Raw genomic sequence first — 19028 nt, forward strand, 5'->3', positions numbered from 1 at the left:
GATAATGTTCCTGGATGGAATAAATGATAGCTTTATGGAGCAATTGGTTCAGGAACCGACGAGAGAGGGAGCAATTTTAGATCTAATTCTCATTGGAGCACAGGACTTGGTGAGAGAGGTAACGGTGGTGGGGCCGCTTGGCAATAGTGATCATAATATGATCAAATTTGATTTAATGACTGGAAAAGGAACAGTGTGCAAATCCAAGGCTCTCGTGCTAAACTTTCAAAAGGGAAACTTTGATAAAATGAGAAAAATTGTTAGAAAAAAAACTGAAAGGAGCAGCTACAAAAGTAAAAAATGTCCAAGAGGCATGGTCATTGTTAAAAAATACCTTTCTAGAAGCACAGTCCAGATGTATTCCACACATTAAGAAAGGTGGAAAGAAGGCAAAACAATTACCGGCATGGTTAAAAGGGGAGGTGAAAGAAGCTATTTTAGCCAAAAGATCTTCATTCAAAAATTGGAAGAAGGATCCAACAGAAGAAAATAGGATAAAGCATAAACATTGGCAAGTTAAATGTAAGACATTGATAAGACAGGCTAAGAGAGAATTTGAAAAGAAGTTGGCTGCAGAGGCAAAAACTCACAGTAAAAACTTTTTTAAATATATCCGAAGCAGAAAGCCTGTGAGGGAGTCAGTTGGACCGTTAGATGATCGAGGGGTTAAAGGGGCACTTAGAGAAGATAAGGCCATCGCGGAAAGATTAAATGATTTCTTTGCTTCGGTGTTTACTGAAGAGGATGTTGGGGAGGTACCCGTAATGGAGAAGGTTTTCATGGGTAATGATTCAGATGGACTGAATCAAATCATGGTAAACCTAGAAGATGTGGTAGGCCTGATTGACAAACTGAAGAGTAGTAAATCACCTGGACCGGATGGTATACACCCCAGAGTTCTGAAGGAACTAAAAAATGAAATTTCAGACCTATTAGTAAAAATGTGTAACTTATCATTAAAATCATACATTGTACCTGAAGACTGGAGGGATAGCAAATGTAACCCCAATATTTAAAAAGGGCTCCAGGGGCGATCCGGGAAACTACAGACCAGTTAGCCTGACTTCAGTGCCAGGAAAAATAGTGGAAAGTGTTCTAAACATCAAAATCACAGAACATATAGAAAGACATGGTTTAATAGAACAAAGTCAGCATGGCTTTACCCAGGGCAAGTCTTGCCTCACAAATCTGCTTCATTTTTTTGAAGGAGTTAATAAACATGTGGATAAAGGTGAACCGGTAGATATAGTATACTTGGATTTTCAGAAGGCGTTTGACAAAGTTCCTCATGAGAGGCTTCTAGGAAAAGTAAAAAGTCATGGGATAGGTGGCGATGTCCTTTCATGGATTGCAAACTGGCTAAAAGACAGGAAACAGAGAGTAGGATTAAATGGGCAATTTTCTCAGTGGAAGGGAGTGGACAGTGGAGTGCCTCAGGGATCTGTTTTGGGACCCTTACTTTTCAATATATTTATAAATGATCTGGAAAGAAATACGACGAGTGAGATAATCAAATTTGCAGATGACACAAAATGACAGCTCCAGGATATCAGAAGCAACAACTACCACACCTTAGGTTTCTCGATTCATTAGGGAGAAAAGTGTATCAAAGTGCCATCTTGAACACAAAAATCTCTGCTTACCAATTGTATATAACACAATATCAGAGGAACCTATGGAAGAAATGATTACTTCTTTGCCTACGCAATTTCAAGAACCAGCACAGGCCATAGTCAACAAAGGCCTAGAAGCCGGAAAGCATGAGGTGAGGGCGGTATATGACAACTTTGAGACGGCTTCCAGAGCAGCAGCAGCTGGAATCACCGCTCGTAGATGGGCATGGCTTAAGGCCTCGGACGTCAGGCCTGAGGTCCAAGAAAATCTTGTGGACCTACCATGTCTTGGAGACAATTTGTTTGGAGAAAAGGTCCAAGAAGCAGTACAAAAGCTTAAAGACCTTACAGAGACTTTACTTCAACTGTCTCAAATACCACAAGATCCCACTACACAATCTTCTCGTCGCCTACCTCGAAGAGACAACAGGCATTCTTACTATAGGCCAAGAAGATACTACCCCCAAACTTCTATAGGTAGATCAACTAGACCTCAACAACGGTCCCAGGCAAGACAGCCTAGGCCTACCCGCCCGCAACCTCCTGCACAGACAGGCCCAGCGGCGGGCTTTTGATATACAGGCCAGAGAACAAGCCCAAACTCTAAATCCCCGACCAGACCTGCCAGTGGGAGGGAGAGTATCCTATTTTCACACACATTGGATAAACATAACATCAGACCAATGGGTACTGTCCATAGTCTCTCGAGGCTACAAACTAAATTTCCTCTCAATTCCTCTAGAATCTCCACCAAGTTTCTTTCCCCAGCAAAATTCTCAACTAATTCAATTACAAGTAGAATTATCCATCCTTCTGAGAGCCAGGGCCGTACAGCCAGTGCCCCGGACTCAACAGGGCAGAGGATTTTACTCCCGGTATTTCCTCATTCCAAAGAAAACCGGAGGCCTACGTCCCATCCTAGACCTCAGAAATCTCAACAAATTTCTAAAAAAAGAAAAATTCAGGATGGTTTCTCTAGGCACCATGCTTCCACTACTTCAAAGAGGAGATTGACTTTGTTCTCTGGATCTTCAAGACGCTTACGCTCACATTCCCATATTCCCTCCTCATCGCAAATATCTGTGCTTCATGGTGGGCCTTCGACATTTCCAATACAGAGTTCTGCCATTCAGACTGGCATCTGCTCCCAGAGTCTTCACCAAGTGTCTGGCAGTAATAGCAGCACACTTGCACAATGAAAGTGTCCATGTTTTCCCATATCTGGACGACTGGCTCATCAGAAGTCAAACTCAGCAAGGAGCTCTCACTTCTCTGACTCAAACAATTGCTCTTCTTCACTCCATGGGATTTCTTATCAATTATCAAAAATCCCATCTCACTCCACCTCACCTACTCCAATTCATAGGAGCAGAATTGAACACCAATCTAGCAAAGGCCATTCTACCCGTAGATCGGGCACAGACACTTACTCTACTAGCAAGATCCATTTACTTACAGAAACAAAACGACAGCTCATCAGTTTCTAACCTTACTAGGCCACATGGCCTCCACAGTTCATGTCACTCCCATGGCCCGACTCGCCATGAGAGTTACCCAATGGACTTTAAGATCACAATGGATCCAGGCCATTCAACCACTACATTATCCAATTCAAGTGACCCACCAACTAAGATCATCTCTACTTTGGTGGACAAACATGGACAACTTGCGCAAGGGCCTACCTTTTCAGCAACCAGTCCCACAGATAACTAACTACAGATGCATCCACCTTGGGTTGGGGAGCTCACATAGACAATCTCCAAACACAAGGGACTTGGACAAACCTCGAAGCAACATTTCAAATAAATTTCCTAGAGCTTCGAGCTATACGTTATGCGCTGCATGCGTTCAAGGACTGCCTTTCACACAAGACTGTTCTCATCCAAACGGAAAACACAGTAGTCATGTGGTACATCAACAAACAGGGAGGCATGGGCTCCTATCTCCTTTGTCAAGAAGCTGCACAGATTTGGGCCTGGGCCTTAACACACAATGTTTCTCAGGGCCATTTATCTGGCAGGCATTCAAAATGTACTAGTGGATCGACTCAGTCGTCAATTCCAACCACACGAATGGTCCCTGGATCCCTCAGTAGCGACCAGGATCTTTCAACATTGGGGTCAACCAACAATAGACCTCTTTGCATCACATCTGAATCACAAAGTGGACATATTCTGTTCCCTTCACAAACAGAAGAACCAGCCAGCCAAGGATGCCTTTGCTCATCCTTGGAACTCAGGCCTACTATACGCGTATCCTCTGATACCGCTCATAACTAAAACTCTAGTGAAGCAACAACAGGCAAGGGGTTCATGCTTGTCGAGGCCCCATATTGGCCTCGACAAGTATGGTTTCCCACACTTCTAGACCTCTCAGTCAGGGATCCAATTCGTCTGGGAGTAGCTCCCACTCTCATAACTCAGGATCAGAGTCGGTTGCGCCATCCCAACCTTCAATCCCTATCCCTGGCAGCATGGATGTTGAATACTTGATCTTACAGCCACTCAATCTTTCAACTAATGTCTCTCAAGTGCTTCTAGCTTCACGTAAACCTTCCACACGTAAGAACTATTCTTTGAAATGGAAACGGTTTAGTTTGTGGTGAGGGCAGAAACAAATTGATCCCTTTGCTTGCCCCACTACTTCTCTACTAGGGTACTTATATCACCTTTCAGACTCTGGTCTCCAGACTTCGTCCGTAAGGGTACATTTAAGTGCAATCTCAGCCTACCATAACAAGATAGGAGATGCACCTATTTCCATACAACCTCTTGTCAGTAGGTTTATGAGAGGTTTAACGCATCTAAAACCACCAATTCGGCCACCAGTCATAGAATGGGACCTGAATCTGGTCTTAACAAGGCTCATGCATTCCCCTTTTGAACCCATAGATTCATGTGATTTTAAATTTCTCACATGGAAGACTATCTTCCTCATAGCTATTACATCAGGTAGAAGGGTTAGTGAGCTACAAGCACTGGTCACATACTCACCCTATACAAAGTTCCTACATGACAGAGTGGTTCTCCGTACACATCCAAAATTCCTTCCTAAAATAGTTACAGAATTCCACTTGAACCAATCCATAGTTTTACCCACATTCTTTCCAAGGCCTCATTCCCATCCAGGGGAAACAGCCTTACATACCTTGGACTGTAAACGGGCCCTAGCGTTTTATATAAACCGCACGGCAGTCCACAGAACATCCACTCAACTTTTTGTATCTTATGATCCAAACAATTCAGGGAAAGCAGTGGGTAAACATACTATATCCAATTGGCTAGCAGATTGCATACAGTTTTGCTATGAAAAAGCAGGCCTTCCTCTCCAAGGGCGAGTAAAGGCGCATTCAGTAAGAGCAATGTCAACTTCAGTAGCACACTATCGTTCAGTGCCAATTCTCGACATATGTAAAGCAGCAACATGGAGTTCTCTTCACACCTTTGCAGCTCATTACTGTCTGGACAAACAAGGACGACAAGATTCAGCATATGGACAATCTGTCTTAAAGAACTTGTTCCCAGTTTAATCCCAATTCCTTCTACATCCAACCTGCTGTGATCATTGGCTGCCTCATTTCAACAACAATACTCACTGTTGCTTCAGTACAAAATGACTCAGCCTCTAGCTTGCTAATCACCCATATGTGAGGACTAGCATCCTGCTTGTCCTGGGATAAAGCAAAATTGCTTTCCTTGTAATAGGTGTTATCCCAGGACAGCAGGATGTAGTCCTCACGAAACCCACCCGCCACCCCGCGGAGTTGGGTCCGATACGTTTTATTATTTTATTTTTGCTAAAGCTTATTGCTACATACGAGACTGAAAAGAGACACCTGTGGCAGAGAATATCATGGCATGCAGGGCATGCTCAGTGGCCTCACAGGGCCAGTCAAAAGTTTCTAGAAACTTTGACAGACGTTTTCCCGCACTAGGGCTCTGTCAGTGACGTCAACCTTATGTGAGGACTACATCCTGCTGTCCTGGGATAACACCTATTACAAGGTAAGCAATTTTGCTAACTCGGTGGTTGTAAAAAAATAAAAATCTTTAGCTAAAATTAACAATTCCCCTCTATTCTTAATGGATGAAGACTTATTAAAAATGGAATAATTAGGTGGGCACAATGGTATCAGTAAAACAGGACCAGTATCAAGAAGCCATGTTTCATTTCTTTAACTTTTACCTTAGCTCAGCGACATCCACACAAGGTCTATCCAGTACTGAGCGGTAGGAAGAGCTGCGTTAGTGCCTACAGCACCCGCGGTTACCGCCCGCACAGTGCAGCTCACCTACCGCTCGATCCTGAACACTAATTATATGTAAATGTAAACCGCGTCCGTAATGCCTTAGTCCCGCGCAACCCATTTTACTGGATAGAGCGCCTATACAGTATCCTGGGTGCGCGGGCCTAAGGCTTCACGCCACACTGGTATCTGTCATTTCAAATGTCATTTGAAATGACAGATACCAGGAAGCGAAAAAACCAAAAGCAAAAAGTAAGTCGCTTCGTCGCTTCACTCTTCCCTCCTCCCGGAGCAAGGCTGCTTTTCGCGCCCTGCTCCGGGAGGAGGGAAGAGTGAAGCGGCGAAGCGACTTACTTCTTGCTTTTGGTTTTTTTGCTTCGCCGCTGTCAGTGTCCCCCCTCCTCTCGGAGCAGGGCGCGAAAAGCAGCCTTGCTCCGGGAGGAGGGGGGGCACTGACAGCGGCGAAGCAAACGGCGAAGACAGCGGCGAAGCAACAGCGAAGCGACTTTTCGGGTTTTTTTTTTGCTTCGCCGCTGTCAGTGTCCCCCCTCCTCTTGGAGCAGGGCGTGAAAAGCAGCCTTGCTCCGGGAGGAGGGGGGGCACTGACAGCGGCGAAGCAACAGCGAAGCGACTTTTCGGGTTTTTTTTTGCTTCGCCGCTGTCAGTGTCCCCCCCTCCTCTTGGAGCAGGGCGTGAAAAGCAGCCTTGCTCCGGGAGGAGGGGGGGCACTGACAGCGGCGAAGACAGCGGCGAAGCAAAAAAAAACCCAAAAGCAATTTTGGGTTTTTTTTTTCAAAAGCGACAATTTTTTTTTTTTTTCCAAAAGCGACTTACTTTTGGGATCTGTCAAGATCCCAAAAGTAAGTCACGTCTTGAGCGGCCAATTGTACGCTTCCCCCGTGCAGGCGGCCATCTTTGTCTTCGTCGGGAGGAGCTACGATCGCATGGGTTCCTGATGATGGCTTCAGAAAAGTAAGTTGGCAGGCGTCCAAAAGCGACTTACTTTTGGGATCTTGACAGATCCCAAAAGTAAGTCGCTTTTGGAAAAAAAAAAAATTGTCGCTTTTGAAAAAAAAAAAACAAAATTGCTTTTGGGTTTTTTTTGCTTCGCCGCTGTCTTCGCCGTTGCTTCGCCGCTGTCAGTGCCCCCCCTCCTCCCGGAGCAAGGCTGCTTTTCGCGCCCTGCTCCGAGAGGAGGGGGGACACTGACAGCGGCGAAGCAAAAAAAAACAGAAAGTCGCTTTGCCGTTGCAGTCTCCGTGGCAGCCCCAGTCCGGACATCGGAGGGGGGCTGCAACGTTTTTTTCGCTTTTTTTTTTTGGCTTCGGGAACAGGGGAGAGGACTGGGGCTGCCACGGAGACCGGCACCCATGATCGCGGCCGGAGCAGGTGAGCGGGGGCTGGGGGAAAGCTTGCCACCTACCCTTACCCCTGCCTCTACCGCAGGGGTCAGGGTAGGCGGTAAGTTTGCAGGTTAAATGAGCGACAAAACGGCAGGGAAAACTAGCGATAGTCGGGGCGCGGGTTACGGGATGCTAGGGAATAGCTAATTCGCTCGTTTGCATGCAATATCGAGCTAATTCGCTCGTTTGCATGCAATATACATGCCGCGGGCGGAAGGGGTTGCCCGGGGAATTTAGGACGCGGTAGGAGTAGGTTAAAGGGGATTCGGGATCGCAGGAAGGGCTAACGCGGCCGGAACGTGAGTAAAAAGCCGCTTAGGAGCAGGGTAAACGCGGCCGCACTTTACAGGATAGGCCTGAAGGTAAGCACCAAGAGACGGGAAGAGAAACTAAATCCAAAGAAAGAGAAATGGAGGGAAGGACACGTCCGAACCAATACCCAAGAACATTTCAGAATTTAAATATGCAGTGTTTATTTTTATTTCCCCCCCCATCGTATTTAAAAATCAATAGCTTTCGTTTTTGTTCTTTGCAGCTTTTATACATTAGAAGGAAACCTCCCTTCATACAGTGCGAGTCCTTGCAGCCTCCCTCCAGCATTGCCAGCTTTCGGGTTTTGCAGCTCCTCCCTCTTTTGCCCTCCTGACGTCAATAGCGTGAGCCGGACAGGAGGAGAAGCTGCTCTGCTAGAGGAAAGCCCGGGAAGAGAGGCTTTCTCCTCCTCTCCTGCAGCCTTTCCTCCCTCCCTCCCTCAGCATTGCAAGAGGCAAACGCTCAGCCACCCACGGGCAGAGCCCCCAACGCAGCGAGGAAAATGCCTGCAGGAGCTTCTGCTCAGGTAGGAGACGGGGAGAGCAGGCGCTCTCTTACCTGACTGCACAAAGTAATATGGACCCAGGCCTGGCTGCTTTGAGAGGGGCTGGGGGGGGGGGGGGGGGAGGAAGTTTCCAGGAACTGGTTTTGCAGGGCGGGTGGTTTGAATTGAAACCACTATGGGATTGGGGGCAGTGCGCGGCTGGGAAGGGGCAGTTTCACGCGCCCGCTCCCGCCTGCTGCTCCCCTCCCGCCTGCCCTTGTTTAAGTTGTGCTGGCGGGTTTAGCGTTCTTGTTGCAGCTTGGGGGGCGGGTAGCCCGAGCCGATTGGGGATTCAGCCTGGTGTTTCACGGCAGGAGTTCCTGTGGGAACACTGGGTGCATTTGTACCACATTGGGTTCCTTGCTGGTTAGTGGCGGGGGGGGGGGGGGGGTCTTCATGCCCCTTGCTGGAAGGTGGCGGGGGGTCCTGGGCATGTTTAATGTTAGTAAAGTCAGCTAACAGGTTCCTAGTCCGGAGGCGCTCATCTTGCAGGTCGGTGCGGATGGTCACACTACGGTGGCTGTTCCTGGTGAGTGGCTGGGGCTGCGGCCTGTTTGATCCCCACTTGTTGTTTTGTGTGTTTAGTGCAAGGATTTGTAAAAGAGAGGGTGAGGGAGAAGTGGATGTCTTGGGTGCCTATATTATGCCCCCAACCTCCTTCCCATTCTGTACAAACCCAGCCTGCCTGCAGCTTTTTAATTTGGGACACTGCAGAGTCAGCCATGACCGTAATAGGACCCCGAGGAAACCTTTGGTGTAGAAAAGAGACTCTGGGACTCTTCTGAATGTAAGGAAAGCGAGCAGGATTCCCAGAAATTAATATTTTGTATCACAGAATCTATGATAACTGGTTTCACATTGATATAATCTTATTTTGGGACTGTGCTATGTGAATATGACTTATAACTTTTGTTAGTTTACACTAATCTCAATATGAGCAGAGCTCAAAGGTTCCCAGGCATTGTTATACAATATGTAAAAATAACACGAAAGAGAGAACCCAGAACTGAGAATGAGGAAGCAGCCTAACTTCCTGAAGCATGCATTGAAGAGAAGCACCATTATTAGCCTGAGCAGCATCCGAGGCACTCGGCTCTTCCTGCAGTCAGAGAAAGAGCCCCCAATTCATTTCTAATCCTGAAGGCAGCAAAAGCAGAGAGGAAAATCAAATGCCTGCTGGAGTTTATGCTCAGGTAGGAGATTGCCCCCAACTTCCTGCCCCTCTCTATTTAAACACTTCTTCAGCTTTCTAAGCTGGAATATTGCAGAGGACCTGAGCAGGTTTGGGGCACTGAAAAGGCACTTTGGGACCATCCTATATGAAGGACTGGGTGTACATCTGTTTGGAAGTGTGTGTGTTGTGGGGGAGATTGTTTTGGGAAGGTGTAAGTGAGGGATTGTGAGGGTGTATATGTAGAGGAATGTGGGAAGTTTGTGACAGGAAGATTTCTGCATTTGCTTTGTGTTGTGTCATTGGGGGTGTGGGAGGTAGACTTGGGTGTGGATGTGTGGGAGTTGATGTGAATATGTTTGTCTTGGGCATGCATGTGGGAAGTTGGGTGGGGTGTTGGGAATTTGTGGCTGTGTGTTGGAGTGGTGGTGTGTGAAGATGTTTTTGGGGTGTATATAGGTGTGGATGGAATGGGTTGTGTATGTGATACTTATGTCGGGATCTGGGTTTAGTTTGGGGGGATGGATGTTTGTGGGGGAGGCGGGCTCAGTGTATGTGACGTGGAGTATAGAGCTGTTTGGAGTTTGTGTGTCACTTTGCAAGTGTGGGTGGGAGAGTTGGCTTTGATAGTGCCGTTTTTAATATCACCTTTCGCTAGCTGCTTCAATTATTTTTCTCTGTCTCTGCCAATGTTCTTTTGGAGTGGGGACTTTTGGAATGGAATGCTGGTCCCAAAGCGAAGGTGGTATGTGATAATTTATATTGTACAAAACAATTTAGTATAATAATTCATCAGCTTTAATTTCTATAATGCAGAGATGCTGTCACACAGGATGAAGTGAACATTCGGTACACCGACTCCGAGCCATGTTTCATAACTGCTGCGTTGGGGAGCACTTGCATCCGGAATTGGCCAAAATGAATTTAACATGCAATTGCTAAACATGGTTCCGAGTCAGGGAGCCAAATGTTCATTTCATCCTGTGTGACAGCTTTTCTGCATTATGTAAATTAAAATTCTCTGAATTATTATATTAAATTGTTTTGGACAATATAAATTATTTAACACACATCTTCCCTTTGATACTACTGCCTGGTGTGGTGATTATTACCCCGTTCTCTCTTGCTTTATGTAATATGGAGCACTGGTCAACATTCTACAGTATCTAACTCTTTTCTATTAAAAGAATTCGTATTTATTTTATGTGGTTCTATTCTCTGAAAATAGTAAATTAGTGTTTCAAGTTGTTGAATTGTTCTGACAAATTCACATTTTCTTCATGTATGCCAAATATGTATTTCTGATCCTATTGTACAGAGTCAATATATTATTTCATTTTTAATTAAAACCTATTTTATACACCATGCAATCCAAAGATCTAGGACTGCAAGGTTTATAAAATGTATTGGTGGCATACAATACAACATTCACAGTGAAGTTTATGCTTACTTGTTAATTTCCTTTCCTTTAGTCGTACCACCCCAGCATAGATAAGTGGGTTATGCCCTATAATGATCTGGTACAAACTTCAATTTTTCATTATTCTGTGTTAAAACTAAGACCATTGAAAGCAATGATTTATTTTGTTTTCCAAATTAGTACAACCCCCCCCCCCCCGAAAAAGCCAAAAAACTTCTCTTCAAGGGTATTAACCCAGAAATAAGCTTACAGTTAGGCTAGTTGCCTTCAGAGAAGGGAATAGCATACTTGTTACTAGATTTCTGAATCTACCAGACAGAGCTCTTGTTTGCTGCGGCTTCCTGGGCTGTTTTCTAGACTGGTCTAGCAGGATTTAAAAAAAGGAAATTTAACAGGTAAGTTTAAATGTCATCTTCCTTATAATCCATGCCAGACAAATCCAGATAAGTGGGATGTACCAAATCTCCACCCAGACCAGGCAGGAGGATGCCACAATAGCTCTCGGGAATTCTGCATTCAAGGCGTAACTTCTTCTCACCTGCATGCCCACAATGAAGTTTTAAGAGTAAGGATGCAATCAAGGTAACAGCACTGACCTGCCCTTATCTTCTGGAAAGACAGATTCTGACTCTGCCTACAAGAACTGCTGCTCCCTTGTTGGAACAGGGTCACTAGTCCTCTGAGTCCTGCAAACCCTTGCAGAACTGGGCCAAAGTGCTCGTCTCCTTGATTTCTCCTGAAATTGATGCCTTAGAAATCACAATCGGGCCGAGGCAGTAAAGTGCGCTCAGGACGAGCGCACTGATCGCCCCCATTTGGATGTGTGTATGTTTACTCCTTATTCGGTAAGGGGTAATGGCGTGTGGAAAATGCGCATCCAATGCGCCCCCTCCTCTCTGAAACTAATATGTCGATGAGCCTATTAGTTAGTCCCACGTGATACAGAAAGTAACGCCTGCCAAAGGCAGGAGTTAATTTCGTCCTGCACCGGGAAAGTGTACAGAAAAGTAGAAAAAACTGCTTTTCTGTACACCCTCCGACTTAATATCATAGTGATATTAAGTCAGAGGCCCCAAAAATAAAAAAAAAATTTTAAATAAAAAAAAGAAATTTTAAATCTGCCCATGGGTTGGAAGACGATGCTCAATTTTGCCAACGTCCGTTTTCTGAACCTGTGGCTGTCAGCGGGTTCGAGAACAGACGCCGGTAAAATTGAGCGTCGGCTGTCAAACCTGCTGACAACCACAGCTTCTGTCAAAAAGGAGGCGCTAGGGATGCGCTAGTGTCCCTAGCGCCTCCTTTTACCGCGGGCCCTAATTTGCATAATTTCCTTCCTGACTTGCATGCCCAGGAGAGTGGGCGCTTGCCCGCTCTCCCGCACCGTTTACTGCGTCGGCCAGAATGCTTTTACAAGATACATTAATGGACCAGAGACATCTGAGAATAAAATGGTCACCTATGAACAACTCAAAGGTGACCAATAATGGACTTGAAGTGGCCATCACTGTACTGGTCTATACCACTTGACTTTCTCATCATAAGTGAGATTCTGATAGAAGTGGAACATTATCCTCTAAAAAAAAAAAAAGAGTATATTGGGTGCAGAGTTATCCTTTCTTTTAAAAAGACCAAATAATTCACTTCAATAACAAAGTTGAAGTCTCCCCCCATAATTATAGGGCAATCTCCTAGTTTGGCAAGGTGAGATAGTAAAGTTGTGGTCATACACATTTGGGGCAGAAATGGAGGCCAGAAGTATAGGGGATCCCATTAGATGTCCTTTTACTAACACATAACGTCCCGATGGGTCCGCATGACATTCCGTCATTTTGAAGGAGACAGATTGGTGAATCAAAATGGCAACTCCCCTATTCTTTGAAATCCCAGTGGAATAATAAAGTTGTGAAACCCACTTTTTCTTTAATTTGGTGATTTCATGGGAAAGCATATGTGTCTCTTATAGAAATGTTATTTTTGCATGGAGTTTTGTTAACCGGGCAAAGACCTTCTCCCACTTTATGGGGGTACCTAGGCCCGCCACATTCCACGAGACTATGTCTACTGCCATAGTGAAGTGACCAAGTTGGTTAGTAAAAGGTATGGCCCATAAGACACAGAAAATAATCGCGACACAGCAAGCTGTCCCCCAAACCAGATGCAGTGCAACATATCCAAACAGTATAAGAAAAAGGAAAACACTGTCATGATCCATAACATCAACCATAATTGTAGCATTAAGTACCCGGGTTTACAGAGGTTCTCTATATAATTGCCCCCCCCCCCCCCACCCCCTTGACCTCAAATGAGGATGACCCAGCATGAGACCTAGTAACATGTCTCCCATGCGAGGGTCCCACTAACCCATACCCTGATTTAGTAAACCCTGATAAAATTAGGTGAGAGAACACGTAGATGTATTAATGTATTCGGCTGCCTCCCCCCTTCTCCATAGTAAAGAGATATTGCGCAGCACCTAAATAAAAAGTTCCTGGTGCTTCCCTGAACTCAACATCAGAAACAAATCAGAGAAACAGTTATTAATGATAACAGTAGAAACTTAACCAGTATCCTCAGGCTAGTAGAGGCGCCTCTTCCACTGCGCATTTGACCCTCAGTACGGATTGTAGCCAGTGTGCCACGGAGACTGTGACAGGAAAGGCTATAGAAAAATAAAATAAAAAGAAGCCATACTCCACATGATTGCGGTACTCCTGGTAGATACATGTCCACTGTGTAACAGAAAGAAAAGTTCTCCAATGTGAGGGAAATTTCTTTTTTGTTTAAACCAATGATGGTGCCATGCGCTTAGAGGCTCAAAGGTGTTCCTCAGCGGGATGGTGAACTGAGTTAGGAAGATTTTGCACAAAGCGCCGTGCATCCGCCGCAGAGTTAAACATTTTTATCTGTCCCTGATGAGTGATTCGGAGCCTGGCGGGAAACATAAGTGCGAATCGAATTTGCTTTTTTATTAATTCAGAACAGACGTCGTGGAAAGCTTTACGTTGCAGGGTCACTCTCGGAGAAAAATCTTGAAAGATCAAAATCTTATGGGACTCATAGCAGAATTCTCGCACTTTCCGGTAGTGTTGTAGGACAAGTGATCGATGTACAAAGTGTAAGAACCGTGCAATGACTACTCGGGGTTTGCGTTCGGAATCTCCGTCAGTTTTCCAGCCTAGCTGATGCGCCCTTTCAAAGAGACCCCCCGAGGGGGAGGCTAGGGAGGGGACCACACCAAGCAGCCATGCTTCCAGTACACGTGGGAGGTCTGCCTCAGGTAATGCTTCTGGGAACCCCACAAAGCGTAAGTTGTTTCGGCGTGTCAGATTCTCAAGGTCGTCAATCTTATCTTCACTTGCCGCCGCTTGTTTAACAAGTTCTTCAACTCGTTTTTCCAAGGAACCAATATCATCCTCGGCCAGGCCGACCCGGCCTTCGAGTCTCTCCGTACGGGCATCATATTCAGTGAGGGAGGCTCTCACATCTGCAATCTGTTCCGATAGTTGATGTAAACGAACATCTAATGCAGATGATACAGCGTGCGAGATTTTTTCTCCTAAGGTTTCGCCGTCCGGTTGTGAGGCCATGCTTGTTGTGGCGGCCATTTTGATGCTGGGAGCCGGCGATTTAGCTTTTTCCTTGTGTAGAGTTCTAGTAGCCATACAGCACCTCCAAGCACTCTGAGACGTAGGCGATGGGATGCTATATACTTCGAAAGAGGTATTTACCGCGCCAAAATCGGAGTTGGGTAAGTAAGATGGTTATGGATAAAGCCGGGGAGGCAGCCGGAGCCTGGAGGAAAGCGTCCTACCAAGCCCACCACATCACGTGATCTCCTATATTGTTAATTTAATAAAATGTCAGTCAAAATAATGGACATTAATCTCCAAAATTACAATGAGGAAATATAAAACATATTGATCAGAGGAAAGGGCAAATAAACAATTGTTACCATCACATTATCTATTCAAACAGCAATATTTCACAATATCCTTTACCTTTTTCCCCCTCCACCATACCATTATATGATTAAATATCCAAATACTATGCAATTGGGGAGACCAAGAATCAAGTTAGGAACAATTCACATTCAAAGCTCAATATAAAGGAAAATGAGGAGGGACCCAGTCTTGCTTCTTATGCAATAACATTAGTTGGCGGTATTCTCGATCAATGACTTGAGATCATCTGGTTCAAAATATACATATTTAAGATGATTAATTTTCATGATGCATTTGCATTGGTATCTAATATTAATCTGGGCCCCAGCTTGCTCAGCTGCTTGTTTTAAGGCAAGAAATTCTTTTCTCCTTTGGGTTGCTTTCACAATATCTGGGAAGATCCATAATAATGACCCTGTCTGTTCCTCAGAAACAGCTTGAGAACTAAATCTCTGTCAGAGGAAATATAAACTTAACAAGCACTGTTCCTCATCTTTCAATGGACTCTTCACCCGAAGCCTCCAGTATTGCTGAGGTATTAACAGAAGACTGATCTTCTTTTCTCTTATCAAAAGATACAAAGATAGCCAAAAGTGGCAATGCCTCAGCTGGAACTTTTAAAATTTCCTGAAGATATCTCTTGAACTGAAACATACTGAATTTGAGGAAAATTCAATATTCTCAAGTTCTCTTATCTTGCTTTTTTTATTCAGTCCATTTCCCCCTGTACCAAATTTCCTTGCACCTTCTGAATTTGAACCACTTTTTGTTCCAGGTCTTCTATTTTTGTAAAATGTACTCCAGCTTGTTGTTATAAAACTTGTGAACGTCTGTTTGCCTCAGCAGTAGCTGATGTCAATAAAGATATCGATCTTTCTAACGATATTAAAGCTGACCAAACACTGTCCAAAGTTATTACAGACAGTTTTTCAAAGTCCTTTCAGGAATATCAGCAAATATATCTCCCCCCGCCAGTTATTTCCACACTTCTGTGTTCTCTGGCGGTTCCTCCCTTCCCCCTAGGAGCAGATGCTAATTCTTAATGAACAAACTTCTTATCTGGCAAACATTTCTCTATCGGAGAAACTCCAAAATTCACGTTTTCATTTACTTCAAAATTCTTAACCACTTCCAATTGGTTTCCTTCGGTGTCTGGTCCAAACGGGGTTTCCACTCCCTCTGAATCTTTTGTCCGTTGCACTTCGCAGTTGTTGCCGGTATGGGGGGGGGAGGGTGTTGTCTGTGCTCCAGGGCTAAGAGAAATGGTCGAGGCAAGTGACGCTGCATTTAGCTCCACAGCAGTGTTCACAGCGCCTCCAACTCCTGGAGAAATGCCGGGTCCAGCGGCAAAAAAGCTCTGGATTCTGTGAGTCAAGCTTACTGGAAAATGATACACAAGTTATCTTTGTTTGCCCTTTCTTTTTGTACGTGGCATGTTTTCAAACAGGCACAAAAATAGGAAATAATTCAGAGCAGAGCATGTCCGACGTGTCTCTCCTTCAGGCAGCCATCTTGGTCTGAGAAATACATCCTTTAGACATCTGGAGGGCTCTGAATCCTGAAGTTAAAGATTTTTACTTATATTTCCAGAGCGTATAACCTTTGTCTAGGATTGACTACATTTTAGCCTCTCAATATTTTTTTCTCAAATTATGAAAGTAGAATTCGGTCTCCCTGTAGTCTCAGACCACTCCCTAATTTGGATAGATTTCAAGGTGGTGGAAGAAGGAAGAAAATGGAGATTTCCCAGTTTTTTTGCAAGGAGATGTTCAATCCTTTCTCTGCAAGAAGTGGAAGGATTTTGAAAGTAACAATAATCAACATTTATTTATTTATTTTACAACTTTTATATACCGGTATGGGTGAGGACATCATACCAGTTCAGAAATGAACAAAAGGACTGAAATTACATGGGAGGGCGATAACTTAAGAGCAGCAATGGAAGGAAAGGTTATATACAACAAAAAAGGAAACTCAAAAGAGAACTTAGAATACAGTATCATAATGTGGCAGTGCTAGGTGGGTAGGGAGTGGAGATACTATTCAGGGTAGGCAGTTTAAATAACCAGGTTTTTAACTTCTTTTTTGAATCTGAAGGAGCAGGGTTCGAGTCGCAGGGCAGGTGGGAGAGCATTCCAGAGGGACGGGCCAGCAATTGAGAACGCTCTGTCACCTGTGGTTGTGTGGCAGGCTGTTTTGAGTGGGGGGAGATTCCCTAACTTCTGGGAAACTAGTAAAGCTATTTTAAGTGAGGAAATCATTTCTTACCTAAATGGTAGGGGATAAGAGATTGAATAAATCAAAATTACAGTTAGGAAAGAAGTTAAAACTGGCAAAGGAAAAATGAGTGCGGCAGGGGTCTAAAAGCATGTAAAGAAGAATTTAAAAATATTGTAGAGTTTAAATTCACTCTTCATCAACATCACTTCTTCTCCTTTGGTAATAAAGTGGAAGCTACTGCCGAAGAGTTTGGAGGGGGAAATCATTTATCAAAAAGCTTAAAAATAACCGAGTTTAGATATCTGTGCATTCCTGAGGCATTTTTATGGAAAATTATATTCGGAAGATAGTCCGGGGAAAGGGGAGAGAGAGAGATTTTTTCCAGGGTCTACATGTGCCTGGTATTTCTGAGCAACATTTGGAACTTTTAAACAGGCTCATACGGACATGAGATTCAACAGGTCATAAAGACTAGTAAGTTTTGTAAGGCCCTTGGGCCTTATGAGTTTTTCTATGATTACTACAAGATTTTAAGCCAGCAAACTTTTTGACCCTATGTGTAATTTAATTTGGGGGGGGGGGGGGGGTGCTCTCTGGGATGATACGTTCCCTCCAGACTTTAATAAGGACACATCACGGAGTTGGATAAGGTGGGAAAAGACTTGCTTTCCCCAGCATCATATAGACCCATTTCCCTGCTGAATTGTGACTTGAAGATCTTTGCTAAACTCTTAGCAGATAGATTTGAGTCTGATAATACCATCTATGGTTTCCAACAACCAGGTGGGATTTCTCAAGGGCAGAGTGGCATTCTCCCATATTGTGAAATTATTTATTTAGTTTTATATACAGACATTCAATCTGACATATCACATCGGTTTACATTCAGGTACTGTAGGTATTTCTCTATCCCCAGACTACTTACAATCTAAGTTTGTACCTGATTAACTATGGCAATGACCATTTGTATTGCCAACAATATTCAGGCTGTGGAGATAGGCTTTGACTCTGAAAAGGCCTTTGATAGAATCTTGTCTGTACATATTTTCAGTATTACAGAAGTCTGGTTTTGCTAGAAATATTCTAAAGTATATAACACTTCTTTACGAGCATTAATTTCAAATAATATCGCTAATGGGCACAAGTTGGATGATTTCTGTATAGGAAGGGGGATGAGGCAGGGTTGCCCTCTATCCCCTCTGCTGTACATCTTGTCCATGGATCCTCTATTGAGGAGAATTGATACTGATAGTACAATTCAGGGATTTAATAAAGGAGGCCAATCCTTTAAAGTTGTGGCGTTTGAAAACAATGTCTTCGTCTTCCTCACAGAGCCAAATGAATCTATACCGAGATTTTGGATTTTGGGGAGTAAAAATCAGTCAGGACAAGTCTGAGATATTATATCTCCAGGGAACCTTGAGAGGATCGTGGGGCAAGGAATTCCCCTTACGTTGGATAGAGGGGGAGAGGAGGTAATTGGGGATAAAGATTCAAACTGACATTAGTAAACTTTGTCGGCTTTGTCCTTGTCGGCTCATTCTGATGTGGTCTGTTTTCTGAAAGAAGTGGAACATCTTCGTCATCCTTTGCATTTCCAGTGCCCCTATGGAGTCTCAATTGGTTTTGGATTTTTTGGTAGGCCCTATGCTTCAACCACTATGTGCAGTTTCTGACCTTGACACAGTGTTCCTTCTGGCAAATTGTTCTGCGTGTAGGGTTTCCAAGGTGCAGGCCTTGTCTTGCCAGGAGCCATTTCTCTTTTTACCAAAAGTGGTCTCTGAGTTTCAGTTGAACCAGTCCATCTCCCTGCCATCTCTGATCAGGGAGAGAAATGTAGAAGAGTCTCATCTGATGGGGCCCTTGGATGTCAAGCAGCATATACTGTGAGGTATCTGGAGGTCACTGGGCCTTTGTGTAGGTCGGATCGCCTGTTCGTCCTCCATGGCAGTATTAGACAGGGGGAGCAGTCTTGCAGGCTACAATAACTCGCTGGATTAAGAAGGTAGTCTCGGCTGCGTATGTGGATGATGGGAAGCAGTTACCAAGTCTGGATCGGGCCCATTCCACTCACCCTCAGGCAGTGTCATGGGCAGAAGTTGGATTGTTGTCTCCCATTGACATTTGCCAAGTTGCAACATGGTCCTCCTAACTCTCC

General features: G+C 44.5%; 1 pseudogene; it reads left to right on the top strand.

The window, feature by feature from the left end:
• The first annotated feature begins 7835 nt into the window (after positions 1 to 7835).
• LOC115085921 overlaps positions 7836 to 19028 on the top strand; it is a 47218-nt pseudogene continuing 36025 nt past the window's right edge.

The sequence above is a fragment of the Rhinatrema bivittatum genome, chromosome 2, assembly GCF_901001135.1.
Source record: "Rhinatrema bivittatum chromosome 2, aRhiBiv1.1, whole genome shotgun sequence".
In the NCBI taxonomy this organism is placed as follows: domain Eukaryota; kingdom Metazoa; phylum Chordata; class Amphibia; order Gymnophiona; family Rhinatrematidae; genus Rhinatrema; species Rhinatrema bivittatum.